Source organism: Cryptotermes secundus, unplaced genomic scaffold (genome assembly GCF_002891405.2).
Source record: "Cryptotermes secundus unplaced genomic scaffold, Csec_1.0 scaffold139, whole genome shotgun sequence".
In the NCBI taxonomy this organism is placed as follows: Eukaryota; Metazoa; Arthropoda; class Insecta; order Blattodea; family Kalotermitidae; genus Cryptotermes; species Cryptotermes secundus.
Window position 1 is genome coordinate 22,208 of NW_019735555.1, and position 15,830 is coordinate 38,037.

At 41.8% G+C, this 15,830-nt stretch overlaps 1 protein-coding gene across 2 annotated transcripts in view; it reads left to right on the forward strand.

The window, feature by feature from the left end:
* The first annotated feature begins 7,557 nt into the window (after window positions 1–7,557).
* Window positions 7,558–15,830, forward strand: part of LOC111869530 (very long-chain-fatty-acid--CoA ligase bubblegum) — an 89,547-nt gene continuing 81,274 nt past the window's right edge. For both annotated transcript variants that reach the window (XM_023861131.2, XM_023861129.2), the window contains exon 1: window positions 7,558–7,750. The gene's annotated coding sequence lies outside the window, so the exon portion shown is untranslated. The remainder of the gene's footprint in view (window positions 7,751–15,830) is intronic.

Below are 15,830 nucleotides of genomic sequence, written 5' to 3' on the forward strand. Positions count from 1 at the left end.
TATTTAGTATTAAATTTCACAATCCAGCTGTATGATTGTTAGCTTCTTTTGCCGAAACTCTATTGACTGTAAAGGTTATTAACGTCAAAATAAGAAATATTATGATGGTAACGAACAGCGAATTGGACGGAATATGGGGCAAATCAATTTAGTTTTTTTTTTTTCTCTAAGATTTTCCCCCATATTGTTCCAAGGAATGGGGGAAATTGCAGAGATCCCAAGTCGCCTATTGAACATTCAGATTGTTTCCCCCTCGGCCACCCCTACGCGCTGACATTTTCAGACTTTCTTGAGATAAATTTTTGGTGGTATTCTTCAATTTATTATTATTATTATTTTTTCGCAAAAATGCTAGAATAATCCCTCGAAATTGGTCATGACCGTTTCTGTCTACAGCAGGCATGTCAAACTCAACTTATACAGAGGGCCACCTCAGCCCTATAAATAATAGTCCAGGGCCGCACTTCAAAATAGAAATATACATTAGATTTTGATACAAGGAAATTTAATTCTATTTATTATTTAGGAATAATTTCAATATAATTACCTAAAGTGGAACACTGATATTTTGCCCACAAATCAAACATGTAATTTTACCTTCTATTTCACAACAGAAATAAGTGATTTCCCATCTTCCTTGAAAAACACGGCGCTCACTTTCAATAGTTCTCTTTTTTGCTACCTGGATTTTTTAAAGCGACATTTCCCTTTAAAAGTTACTGTACATATACAAGAAAACTCGTAGTTGATAATTTAATGTTTAATTATAACCTTTATACGTTCATCACAATGTAACATTAGCACCTGTCGCTGTGTGAAAATGAATTGAATGACAATGTACAAGAGACTACCGGACTAGTAGGAAGGTGTATCTTGTCTCAATGGTCATAAAAGTGAAAGTTTGCTAGCAGCCCATTAGACAATGACTGGGGGTTGCAAGCTAGTTTTGAAGGTAGAAATCCCTTGCACTTGTTTGTCACTTGCCACCCTCCTTGCATTCTCACTACGCCTCCAAAAGGGATTTTTGATACTTGGGGTGGTGAGGCTGTGCGGATTTTAGTGCATTAACCTTCTGAAATACAATAGTTTCTTCTTCACGAACTTTACAAACCGTTAGTTGAACAAGGCTAATTGGATTCGTCATGTTTTACGCAGAAACTGCTTTCTAAAAGAAGTTATTGAAGGAAAGATAGAGGGGCGGATAGAAGTCACAAGAAGACGAGGAAGAAGACGTAAGAAGATGCTGGATGACCTTGGGGACAGAAGAGGATACTGTCATTTGAAGGAGAAAGCTCTAGATCGCAATAAGTGGAGGAATTGTTTTGGAAGAGACTGTGGACCTGTCGTCTGACAGATTACTGCTGATGAGTTGGACAAACCCTTCTGCAATTGTGTAAGATTTGAGGCTTTCACGGCGGTGACTATGAAGAAGCAGTCTTCTGGGATTTGGCACCGTGTATATGTGGTGTTAACCGACGTTTCGGAAGAACTTATCGCCTCCATCTTCAGGGTAGAAGGAAAAATATAAGAAATCGGTAAGCGGTCTGCTTTGACCGGGTCTCACGGTCTCTTCGCTTGCAGATCTTTTATATTTTTCCTTCTACCCTGAAGATGGAGGCGATACGTTCCTCCGAAACGTCGGTTAACACCACATATACACGGTACCAAATCCCAGAAGACTGCTTTCTTCCCTTCTGCAATTCTCAGAATCACTTTTCTGCAGCCTGCTAATTTATGTTTGCGTGAGACTTCTTGTCTTCTGGCCTGTTGGAAACTTGTCTTTACAAAAAATATTTCTACTAAAATTTTAATATTGATTTTAATATCAATTAGCTCTAAAAGTTGAGGGGCCGCACTTTGTGGCTGTGGGGGCCGCATGTTTGACACGGCTGGTCTACAGCCTTACAAACCCATCATCCACGGTTGTCCTCCCGTTCTACGCTATAAAACCTTTACAACTGCGAAAATATCTTTATACAAAGAAGAAGAAAAATATTTTTAAGCGGTCCCCGAAATGAAAACATAAATATGCCGCTGGGTATGTGAATGAAGTTATTTCAGCTGAGGCAGGAAGACAGGGACGAATCCGGATTTCAATACAACATGAAATTTCTTGAACTTCGGAACACAAAGTAACATATCGGGAAATATCCATGTACAAAGAAATACGACACGGTAAAAGTGGCAGCGTAATTTCCTAACGGAAATAAAAATTTGGACATTTCTCTACGGAATATAAGCGTTAAATAAGGACGAGGGAGGTGGAGGTTATGAGAACATTTTGCTCGATAAACTTGAGTGGAAGAGACCATTTGGGATTATTGGGTTTATATGGAGGGATAAAATTAAAATTAATCTTAGAGATCTATGTAACTACGAGTATATGAACTCGCTGAGGATCAGGGTCAGAGGCTGACTATTGTAAACACATAAATTAACCTTCATATTCCATCGGCCAGCTTAGCAATTATCAGCTATCAAAGAGGACATTTCTCCACGTGCAGGTAAATGATTAGCTAAGAACTATTTTTGGTTAATGTCGTATCTAAAATTTCTTTCCGTGAAGGAGAATAAAACTGAAATATCTTTGTAAAAAAAAACTACTTTCAGTTAAATTGACTTCACTCACTCATGGAGCTGAGCCCTTCTTGAGAAGCCGCGAATTGTGCAGCTACTCAAAAACTTCCCAGTATTTTGTGAAACCCGAAAATTCATTACCGTGTTCACAAGAGCCCTCCACTGGTGCCTATCCTGAGCTAGATTGATCCAGTCGATGCCATCCAATCCTATCAATTTAATAGACTTGCAGTCACAAACTGGGGGCACGCGGTAGCGTAGTTGGTTGAGGCACTATGCTACAAGCCGGAAGGTCGCGGGTTCAAGTTCCGATGAGGTCATTGGATTTTTTTCAATTGACCTAATCCTTCCGGCCGCACTATGGCCCTGGGGTCGACTCAGCCTCAAACAGAAACGAGTACCAGGAATTAATTAAATAATTTTCCTGGGGAGTAAACCGCGGTCGGCGCGTAAGGCTAACAACCTTACCGCCATCGTTGAGCCTATTGTCTAGATAAAGTGGGACGCTCAACGTCTCAAAACCCTATGGGCCTTCACGGCCTGTTACAGTTACTTTTTTTTTTTACTTTACATACACAAACTATGCTACTAATATTCATGCCACTAAATACATACTGCTTATTTACACTCAGAACGAGCTCTGGGTCCGCAGTATTCTCCTTAAGAATTATTAACTGGTATCTACTAATGCTCTTGCTCTCCAAGCCAATATTAAGAAGTCGAAAGTTCAACTACCAAATAACATTTTCCATATTTCCCAAATTATTAATCATGAAAGCCCAGATTCATATACTTTAAAACTTGTAAGATAAAATTTACATCTTTCCGGATGTTTGAGGGACATATTTGTTAACCTTGTATGATGACTTCTCTGAGTAACGGCTCTTGTTGTGACCATGAAGCACGCACGCACACGCGCACGCGCACGCGCGCGCACACACACACACAAACGACATGTTTTTTTCCCATCTATCGATTAGCGTATATGGGTCTAGATTTTATTTTATTTATTACTTAAATAGCAATCAGAATTACAGTATTCTATAAGCTATTGTGATAACATTGGGCTAATAAGCCCTCCTCTGACAGGATGAGGATCCTTCCACCGAAAGAGCTTCTATTTTTCACTGGAGGTCAACTGGAAGACGTCTTTTCAGTCGTCTGTTTTTAGGTGCTTCCAGTATCGGCTGCATCAATGGATTGATGTGCGTCTCTAGTCGATCATGGTGTTTGCTGCTACGCTCTTGGATTACATCTGAGATGATTGAGATGCCAAGGTCGTGGTGAAGAGTGTCGTTCGATACGTGTCATGGTGCATCTGTCATTGCTCGAAGTATTTTGGACTGGGATCTTTGGCTGATGGCTATACTCGACTTACTGGCACAGCCCCATAGCTCAGTCCCATAGGTCCATATGGGCTTTGTCACAGTGTTGTATATCAGGATTTTGTTTTCCAAGTTCAGATGGGATTTTCTTCCTAGTGGCCAGTATAACTCTTTAACTTTCGCATCGATGTGTTTCCTCTTTTTGACTATGTGTTCTTTCCAATTGAGTGTTTTATCCAAGTGTATTCCCAGATAGCGCACTGATGGTGATTCCGGCATGATTTCATTGTTGATGGACACTGGAGGACACAGTCCCTTCCTTAAAGTAAAAGTGATTTGCGTAGATTTTGTTTCATTTATTTTAATTTTCCATTTTTTGGTCCACTGTTCTATGAGATGTAGGTGGTGTTGCAGGTGCACTGACGCAGTTTCTGGGTGTTCATGGCTGGATAATATTACTGTGTCATCTGTGAAAGTGCCAGTTATTGTATCAGCTGTCGTCGGTATGTCTGATGTATATAGTAAATAGAGTACTGAGCCCAATACACTACCCTGAGGTACGCCGGACTTTACTGGAAAGACGTTTGAAATTTCACCATTGACTTTGGTTCTCAACTGTCGGCCATTTAGGAAGGACCTGATCAGCTTGAAATATGTCGGGAGAGTGTGCTTTATTTTATAAAGGAGACCATCGTGCCAGACTTTATCGAAAGCCTGACTTATGTCCAGAAAGCCTGAAGAACAAAATCTTTTGTCTTCAAACGATTTAATTGTATGGACAATTCTGTGGCATTGTTGAATTGTTGAATGTGAATGCCGAAAACCGAATTGGTGGTGTGGGATTTCGTCTAAGGAGGGACTTATTATATGAAGTATTAGTTTTTCGAGGAGCTTGGATACAGTGGAAAGTAGGCTGATGGGCCTGTATGAGGTAACGTGATTTGGGTGGCTCTAGATTTCCAACAGAAAGGTTAGTTTCACAAACTCAGTGTGTATGAACTTTTTTCTTCTTGGCACTAAAGCCCCAGTGGACCTAGGCCTACCTCCATGAACTTCTCCGTTCACTTCGATTTTTCTAGATCTTACACATTCTGTAGGACTCCTTGGGCGGGTGATCAGCTCGTCGCAAGGACCCTACCTGTACGCAAACAGAAAAATGCACACACTCGAACTAAACATCCATGCCCTGAGAGGGATTCGAACCCACGATCCCGGTTTCCAAGCGAGCGAAGACACTACATGCCTTAGACCGCTGGGCTACCGTGACCGGCGTGTATGAACTTAAACTGCTTTAATGACCCCACCTCATTCAACTGATATGTTTTTCTGCGTATGCTAAACCAAGACTAGTCTGAACTGAATTAAAATTGATGACGCCACAATAAATCAATTTTACAATAATGGATATTCATATAAGGGAACCATTTATGATTTTGTCGATGTATCTATATGATATGGCCGAAATTATTTTGATGTTGTTAAAAATTTCAATTACATAAATTTCGACAAACCAGACAGTATTTGGACACGTCCTATTGTTTCGACGCATATGGCCCAGCTACTTAGAAGTTTCTTGGTTTCATTGAAATGTTTTTGGATGTACCTTAAGCCATTCCTACAGCGTTTCTTTCCACGACTGATGCTCATTTCAGATACAGATTAGCAATTCTTCGTTTGTCTCAGATGCACTCATTGATCTGCTCGTCTAATCTCCTCTTAGATTTCCCCCCCTACACAGCCGTTCGTCTGGCTTATGTAGCTATCACTGCAAGGCTTTAGCCACGCGCCTGCCGAATTCTCTCCACCTCACTCATTGGTATATAACATATGCAGTTGGAAGAAACGTCATTAAAATATGTAAGATTTGAGATTTTCACGGCGGTGACTATGAAGAATGCAGTCTTCTGGAATGTGGCGTCATGTAGGCAGTATAAACCGACGTTTCGAATGAACGTATCACCTCACGTTGGTTCCTCGCTCGCGGATTTTTTCTTTCATTTTTCTTCTACCCTTAAGATGGAGGTGATACGTTCGTCGGAAACGTCGGTTTATACTATGTCTACACGGCGCCAAATCCCAGAAGACGGCATTCTTCCTCATAAAAATAATATAAGAAACACCAGTCCTAGGATATAGGCCTACTTATACTTACATAACCATTTACATTAACAGTTACATCATAAATAAGAAAACTTGTTTGGTATATAGATTTCACGTGGAACAGTATTTACGTATTTCTCCGGTGATTTAGAAATGTGACTAGTTCAACGGTGTATTCTTGGTCGTGTTCCATTTCACGTGGTTCGACGACAACGCGGCCGGTTGTGTTGAGCAAGTAACTGCAATCCTGAAATATGTGACGAACAAGGTTGTTTTCGTCACTATAATGGACACCAAAAGCATGATATGTAGATAAGCAAGAAATTCTTCGAAAATTGGCCAGAGCTTAAATATTTATGAACGACAATAATTAATCACAATTATGTTCACAAAGTTAAAACAGGATAATTAATTTCGGGTAATGCTTGTTAGTTCAGAAATTTTCAACTTGATGTCTCATACATAAAAATCTGACTTAAAACACAAACAGTAATTTTGCCGGTTTTTGTGTCTCTCAACCCAAGGGAAGAAAATTGACTGACAGCCGTTGGATATGAGGTTCTCAGAGCGCTCAGAACGGTGGCTCTTCCGGGTTGTAGCACCGTGTAGATTTATTATTATTATTAATTCGCTTAGTGGGGGGTGGAGTCCAGCTGGGTTCACTCGGCACGGCAACCACTGATTGGCCTATTGTACCTGCCCCGGGTGATTATGATGATGGACAATTTGGTGGAATGAAGATTGTCAGGGGAATCAGAAGTACTCGGAGAAAACCCGCCCCAGAGCCACTTTGTCCACCACAAATCCCACTTGACCAGACCCGGGATCGAATTCCGGCTACTTACTGCTGGTTTCTCGCTTGGCTTGTTCTTTTATCCAGAATATAGAGAAGATACGTTCCTCCGAGACGTAGGTGGACTTCTACCGAACTACACGGCGTCACAACCCAGAAGATCGTAAGTATATGAGGAAATAATAGGAAGGTACTGAAGTATTGCTTTACAAAGTGAGAAGCTCTAAAATTGGTATTTTTCACCAAATATTATTACTGTGACCTGTCAGGGATGATAATATGGATGGGATATATGTTACGCCTGAAGGATACAAGAAACGTTTACACAATTTTAATACGAAAATCTAAAAATATTAGACCTGCTTGGGTTTCTGGGCGTAGATGGGAGGATAATTCTGAACTGGGTCTTGAAGGAACAGGATGTGATGGTGTGGATTGGATTTATCTGGCTCATAATAGGGTCCTTTGGCGGGGTTTTAGGAAGCGGTTATAAACTTTGGAGCTCCGACCGGAATTTCTTTACCAGATGAGCGAGCATCAGCGTTTCAAGTGGGGCTCAGCTGCGCGGAGTTAGGAAATTAGTATGACGATGCGGTACTTAAAATAGGCTTCATACTTTGCTTCGCAGTTGAAACGAAGTTGTTAAATATCCGATGAACCAGTCATCAAGGTTTCGAAGTACTTGAAGGGGAAGGTCACGGCGGGGAAGTCTTCCCCCCACCAGTATTGTTACGATGGTTGCGATGTGGTCTTAGTAGCGCGGCTGGCCTCCTTCTCTTGCAGTACCGTGCAGTAAGGCCGTGCTCACTTCTGTGACTTGGACGTTCGTAGAGGGCAGGAAACAATCAGGTCACAGGAGTTCATTTCGCTGCGTGGCAAATCTTGCAGAAGCATTTAACTTTTTCATCCCTCATCTTAAAAAGTAACCTTGACTTTCAGGATAAGGAAAACAAAGGTAAGAACAAGGAAACAGAAACTTGTGGTCGTTAGTATTAAATTTTTGTAACAATTGTGCTATTGTTGGTGAAGTTGTAATTTTTTTCCTTAAAGTGGGAGTCAAACATTTTCGTTGCTCATTTAAGATACTGTCATTTACTTTCTGTTTAGTGATGCCAGAAGTAAATTGTTTCAATCCAGGAAATGTTCGAAAGCACTTCCTGCTTATGAATGAACACAGAGCATTTGTAAAAGTGTTTTGTTGCTTGGTTGTATTTTGGTCAGTTTCAATGGCAGAATTTAGTGACCACTTTGATGAAGTATGGGTTTTATTACGAGCAGAAAATGTGTTGACCAGAGGACTAACTTGAGATTCTCCACTTTAGTTTTTATTGGTTTATTTAAAGACGCTTTTTCGATGATATGTTGAATGACATGACTAGTTAGCCGAATTGGCAAGGAGCAGAAAGGAAACTAAGCTGTGTTACTGTAACTTCCCAGGTGTTTCCTGGAAGGACAGAGGAAGACCACGATGAATCTTGTGGTAATCGATCTCGAAGTCTATACCTGACCCTAGAATTCTAGAATGCAAAGCATTAGTTCGCAACTGTCTGTAGAGGACCTTTGTCAGGAATGCAAATTTTGGGTGGAGGAAAGTAATTACAGACTGGGTTACACGTAATTACCTTCATGGAGCTGGACCCTTCCTGATAAGCCGCCAATCATGTAGCCACTCAAAAACTTCCCAGCATTTTATGTAACCTGACGGTTCATTACCGTGTTCACAAGGGCCCACCACTGGTCCCTATCCTGAGCCAGATAAATCAGTCCATACCACCCATCCTATCTCTTTAATGTCCATTTTAATATTATCCACCGACCTACGTCTTGGTCTTACTAGTGATATCTTTCCTTCTGGCTCTCCCAAAAATATCCTATATGCGTTCCTCTTCTTCCCCATTCGTGCTACATGCCCTGCCCATCTCATCCTCCTTGACTTCATTCTAATTATACTTGGAGAAGAGTACAAGTTATGAAGCTCGTCATTATGAAGCTTTCTCGAACCTCCGATCACTTCATCTCTATTCTGCCGAAATATTCTCCTCAGCACCCCGTTCTCAGACAGCCTCAGTCTGTGTTCCTCCCTTAATAACATACACCAAGAGCACAATCACACAGAACCACAGGCACAATTATAGTTTTGTATATTCTCTTATGTACGGAAAACTGTGTGTACCTAATTCACGATTCTCATTAACCTTTCCATACAAAAATGTATATTCGCCTGCTGGTCCGGTGCCAGCTCTGTCCCATCTGACCTCCTGTACTCCCACTAAATCTAACTTATATTTGGTATTTCTTATGCAACTGCCCTGAGCGAACCTGCCCTATACAGACTTCTCACATTCCACGTACCAAATCTCATGTCCATTTTGCTTAGCTTAGGTCGTTTATCCAAAGAATCCATCGAAGTCCGAGGCCCATAGTGTTATTTCATAACACGCATATTTTATACGGTGAGGAGTTGTTAGCCCCAAGCCAAACCCCCAATCTGGAGGACCACTGATTGTCGGCTGTCCGCGATTGCTTACTCAGTATATTCGCGGCCACCCTCTATACCTGGAGGGCGTCTCCTCCATCGGCCATGGTGACAAGGGACTCACCTAACATGGGGCTTACATCTATATAATTTGAATTTCAGAAATTAAAAGGATAGTTTGATAAATGTCAGATAGTAAGGGTATTGTGTTTCCTTCACAAGAAACATATCCACGATATGTGGCGCAGTCAGCTGTCAAGGAGCGTCCTCCTAATAAATGACCATATTTAAAGGGGATGAATTTTTTTCTTTGGCGCTACGGGCCCAATTTGGGCCTTGGTCCACCTCCACGAATCTCTCCGTTTCACTTTGGTTTAATAGATCTTAAGACATTTTGTAGGACTCCTTTGGCGGATGATCAGCTTGTCGCAAGGTCTCTACCTGTACACAAACACAGAAAAACACACACAAACTCCAAACATCCATGACCTGAGTGGGATTCGAACCCACGATCCCCGCTTCCGAGCGAGCGAAGACAGTGCATGTCCTAGACCGCTCGGCTACCGTAACCGGTCAAGTGGATACATTATCTGTCCACAATTGCTCGCTCTTTCATCTTCAGTTGTCTAATGACTGCACGTTCCTATGGCAGATATACGTAGAAAAAAAAGTTTATGTGAACTGGTCTGTGAAACCATCTACTAAAATGTCCTAGCCTATACGTCTGCCTGTACACGCTGCTTTCTGTCCGTAGTTCTGAAGTTCTGAATATCCCTTCCGCCGATTATAACAACTGACTGTGTCAGCAAAGGACGGGGAGGGGGAAGCGATTGAATGAGCAGAATTAAACAGAAACTGGAAAGGTGCTGGGAGAATGCAAGAAATGACCATAAGAACGTCTGGAGTAAAATAAGTAAAACAAGTTGTTGACACGGAGGGGCAAAGTACTCAAGTTTCAATGGGCGAACGAAGCTCAGTAACATTGTGTATCAGTTTAAGGAGCAACGGGGAAGAAGAGAAATGTACAGAATTATGTACGAGAAGGCAGGAAAATTCCCGAGTGGAGGCGGGTTAGAATGCCTCCACCGCAGATCCGCAAGTCGTAGGTAAAGGCAAGGTAAAGGTATCCCCGTAACGGGCCGTGCAAGCCCATAGGGTTGAGAGATGTCGAGGCTCCCACATTTTCTAGACAATCGCCTCACAGATGGCGGTGAGTTTGTCAGCCATACGCGCCGCCCGCGCTTTACCCCCCAGGAAGATTCCTGGTACTCATTTCTGTTAGAGGCTGAGTCGACCACAGGGTCATAGTGCGGCTGGAAGGATTAGGTAAATTGAAAAAAATTCACCTCATCGGGACTCGAACCCGAGACCTTCCGGCTTGTAGCATAGTGCCTCAAACAACTACGCTACCCCGTGCCCCTACGCAAGTCCCAGAAGGCGAAGAGAAAGGGAACCGGGTGTCTGGGGATAAAGCTGGGCCACCCGCTCGCCGGGGAACAGAAATACAGAGACCTGGTCCTCCTGGTTTGGGGTTAGACGCAAGAGCTTTTTCTGCAAAAAAAGAAATCATTGTTGCGATATCGAAGACCGCCTCTGCGGTACAGTGGTCGAAGTTCCTGGCTACAGATCCAGAGGCCCGGGTTCGATTCCCTGCGCTACCAGATTTTCTGAGGAGTAGTGGGTCTTGAACTTGGTCCATTCAGCCTCGTGAGGATAATCGACGAGCTATATCAAGGAAATGGCTGCTCCGGTCTAGAACACCGAAAGTGACGGCTGTGAGTGTTCGTTGCGCTGACCACACGACACTCTCTGTCCGTTATAGTTGGCGCTAACTTCGCCGATAAGCGGCGGTCGCTCGGTCGGTATAGTTCGCTTGCGGACTAAAAACATGGAGTTCATTCTTTCTTTCTTTTTTTTTTTAAGTTTGCGAAATTCAAAGTAGTGAAAACCAGATGGCACATCTGGCCGAACCTTCTAAGTAAGAAGGGCTGTTTTGCTAGTGGTGCTGATGATGATGATGAAGGCAGGAGAGGAATGGGATGATTGAAAATAGGAATTTTGTAACTAGAGGGGGTTACTAGGTACAATGAACGGAGGCTGTACTTCATATGTAGCAGCGGGGAAGATTAAGACCACATACTGACGTGTGAAGGAACAAATATTTGGAGGGATTAAATTTTGGATTAAAGTTCAGGGATGTCGATGCAGAAATAGGTAAAAAGAATGTAAGAATAAAGAGCAATAGCGAAACTCATATTATATATACTTAAATATAAAGAGGAATGAAGATGTAAGTAAGAACGGGAGTGAAGTAGTACAGAATGAAAATGTCCATATATGAGAGCTGAGTTCTCTATTGCAGGAATAGCAATTCAAGTTGGGATGGTAGAATGTACGAACAGGGAGCCAGACCCCGTCACAGCAACATGTAAATTATAACGGACGTAATCAAGTATTTGTTCATTAATCTATTCACTATAGTAGCTATAAACAGAGGTCAAAGGTTTAGACATTAATACAAGTAAAACAGTGGGGTTCATATAAGGATGTTTTTTTTGACCGCCTTAGTAGCTGTTAAATAATAATCAGCTTCTCAAGAAGGATTGTTTCAGGAGGCTGTTAGTTAAATTACTTTTTTATTGCTAGTGGGGTGGGACTAAGTCTCATGTACTGCGGTCACTTCTGGCCTATTGTACCAGCCCCAGATGATAGGTGAGGGTGATTGTGGAGCAATTGGTGGAATGAAGATTGGCAGGGGAAACCGAAGTACTCGGAGAGAACCTGCCCCAGCGCCACTTTGTCCACCACAAATCCCACTTGACCAGACCCGGGATCGAACCCGGGCCGCCGCGGTGGGAAGCCAGCGACTAACCTCTTGAGCTATGGCGCGGCCTTAGTTAAATTAAATCATAATTGATTCAGAGGTTAAGTGACAACATAGCAGTAACGAACTTAGAATTTCATTTCGGGCATACGCTCACCGCGTTGTATTAGTCAACAAGGACCAATTTGCATAGACCTGTTTTCAACTCAGCAGTGATTTTGCCGAATATTCATGACCACACCGACAGCAGCAATTTGTTAAATCCTTTCCAAACACTACATAAACTTCGCAGCTGGGAACGCTTCGTTGAATAATCGAATATGCACTAAATCATTCACCACCAAAATGTACTTCGCAAATTAAATTTCGACATAAAACGTCATTTTCATGTGTAATATTTCAACTGGAGGGTTTGAGGGCACCGGATTCTGGTCCTCTGTTCGATAGTCTAGTGATCCATTTGCGGTATTCAATTGTTACTTCCTTGAATATAATATTTCCTTCTTAGTCTGATCCAAACACCGTAGCTCCGCAGACCCGTTCATTTTATGAATGGCACGAGAGCCAAACGAAACTTCAAGTAGCAGAGCCATCTATTCATTGTGTGGCTAAAATACATGTGCAGTAAAAACAATCTGGTGCCTTTTACTGCGGCAGAAATTTGCCATCTTTTCGGAAAACCTACAACCTCCAGCTTCAGGATCGAAGATTTAGCAAACGAACAACAAAGAGTACGTTCCTATCAAACGTCGGTAAACTTCTATAGAATATACATCACATCCCAGAACGTATAAAGTATGCAGTATTTCTGAGGCTGGCCAGTCACGGTAGCCGAACGGTCTAAGGCTTATACTGTCTTCGCTCGCAAGCCTGGATCGTGGGTTCGAATCCCACACAAGGCATTGATGTTTGGTGTGTGTATGTGTTTATTCTGTTTGTGTTGTCCTGTGTTTAGGTAGAGGCCTTGCGACGAGCTTATCCCTCGTCTAAGGAGTCCTACCGTCTGTAATGTGATCATAAAACTGAAAATCAGAGGCCAGAGCCCCAGGGGACTACAGCACCAGTAAAAAAATCTGAGGCTAATGAAATGCTAGTCTTGAGATTCGCCGACCATCGCATATTCCAGAGGCCCTACCCATTCGTTCAACCCGAAGTCGAATAATTGACGTATATTTATATATTTACCAAGATAAATGACAGTATCTAAACAAAATACTTCCACTATGGTCACAAAATTTCAGAACCGCGGCAGTTTTTTTCTGCTAATTTCACCTCACTCATGAGTGCCATATAGTTCCCCTTCACCCTCCTTCATTTATTACCCTAATCATATTTGATACCGAGTATAAATTATTAAGCGTATTATGTGATTTTCTGCATTTCCCGGAGAAAACAGCATAATCCAGTTGATGCGTAATATCGATTATGGTTTCCTAGAATTCTCACTTTGACACCAATGACCAATATCTTTTCCAAATACTGAAAGTGCGCAAGTAGACCTTGAGAGAAGTTGTGGCACTAATCACGCCAGGTTCAAGCAAATAATTTCTCTGAGTCAGTATGTACAAATATTATTCTAAATAACCAAAATGGGTGAAACTCTTCAGCGCATAAAAGCGGCAAATATCTGTACCTCCTGCAGATTATAAAGTTATTGATGACGCTGAATCAGTACTATGAGTTATGTGCAGTCAAATGAGAAACAGGGTGACAACCAATGCTCAGGAGGAATAACCGCGGGATCAATGTGAAGTTGTAATCCCAGAAAGATAAGCATCGTCACAATATAGCCGCCGGCTGGTAGATCTAATTGCAGTCTACAAGTAAGAAAACTGTGGAAGGTTTGCATTTTCACAGGGTTCCTTGTTTCTTCGTTCATTTAACAACATTTGTTACTGAATAGGTTGTACTATTATATTGTCGAAAGATTTAAAGCTTACTTGCATAATCCTTTTAGATATGCAATTAAGTTATTGACATCAGCCTAAGAATTTCCATTTATAAGTTTGCCTAAAACGCTTTTGAGTTTAGGGCAAAGTCCTGTGTGTTTAAAGACATCTCTTTTATAGCGATTTTAGTTCTCATCACANTTGACCAGACCCGGGATCGAACCCTAGCTCAAGCGGTTAGTCGCTGGCTTCCCACCGCGGCGGCCCAGGTTCGATCTCGGATCTGGTCAAGTGGGATTTGTGGTGGACAAAGTGGCGCTGGGGCAGGTTTTCTCCAAGTATTTCGGTTTCCCCTGCCAATCTTCATTCCACCAATTGCTCCCCAATCACCCTCTTCTACCATCTGGGGCTGGTACAATAGGCCAGAAGTGGCCGCAGTGCAAGGGACTTAGTCCCACCCCACTAGCAATAAAAAAGTCTCATATATAATGGGTTTCTGGGGTAAAGCAGCGGGACGTAAAGCTGAACACTCACCTCCATCTAGCGCAAAGGTCAAGAATTGTGGAGGAATACCTCCATTCCCTCCTATGTCTTTGTGGCTTGGTTCCTAATTAAGCACAGGGACAACTTTACCTGTGTTAATGATCCGCATCACCGTCTCATTATGGCATGCCCTCAGATATATTGTAGACACACTTCAACGTATTTCTACACAGCGGAAGAACACAATATGTTTATATAATGGCACTAACGTTATTTGCATCAGGAACGTCATATGATAATCGGATCAATTGCTTGCGTAAGATTTTCTTATTATGTGAATGTGACGTTGTAACAGAACGTATAAGAAACTTGGTTTAATTTGACTTATCCTGTGTCGTAAAAAAATCAAGATGAAGAAAAGTACGCAGTTTTGTAATACAGATATTTATAGCTTGTTTAAAACCGCTTGAAAGTTTGTATAATGTGAAGCAATTGTCACGTTAACGTTTTACTGTAATTGTCAGGATGTAAGGGATAGTTTACGCAACACAAAGATTTCACTACCTTAACCATACAAGCGCCAGCCAACTTTTCAGTGTTTACTCTCACGCATAGGTATAAACGCTTCACACGTACTTCAAACATGAGAGGGAGTGACCGCCTTGACAATGTAGTTTAGTTGAATTGCCAACAGATGTCACACGCAGTCAGATAGAGCAGTTTTGTAGAAGTTGAAATGTTGAACACTTGGCCCTTGTAGGGCTAATGTCGTTCCCACATTTATATGATTCATCCTGTTTTAAAAGCGAGTATTTGACTAGTTGCCGTTGTCTCAGATATCCACCAGTTGTGACAGAAATGAATGACACAGTAACGCACTTATCTAGAAGCCGTACGTCTAGTTCGGATAAGAAGTACGGTTTAGGAATTCATGAGGTCACACAATAGCACTTTTATCTTATCCAGGCATAAGTTATATGCAGTCTTCTGAGAATCTGTTGAGTTACTTTACAACGCTGAATCAGGTGCAGATGTTTCCACTTCATAAGAGCTAACGATAGATTATAGTTGCGTGCGCGATACTAAAACGGTCTCATCCAAAGCTTAGTTCACATTTCCAGTCCAAGTAATTGTAGATTGTGGTACAGAGGCTTTACGAGTTCTATTCGAAATCCAATGCTAAATGGAATATGAAATCTTGATTGGAGTCGTCTGCTCGTTTGTAGACCAAAATCACTGGACACCGTAATTTATTTAATTATACATTGCGTTTTCGTTTTGAGAGTGGAGATTCAGGCGTTTAAGCCGAGCGTTCGTTCATTCCATCAAGCCGGTAAAGTAAAAAAAAAAAAAAAAAAAAAAA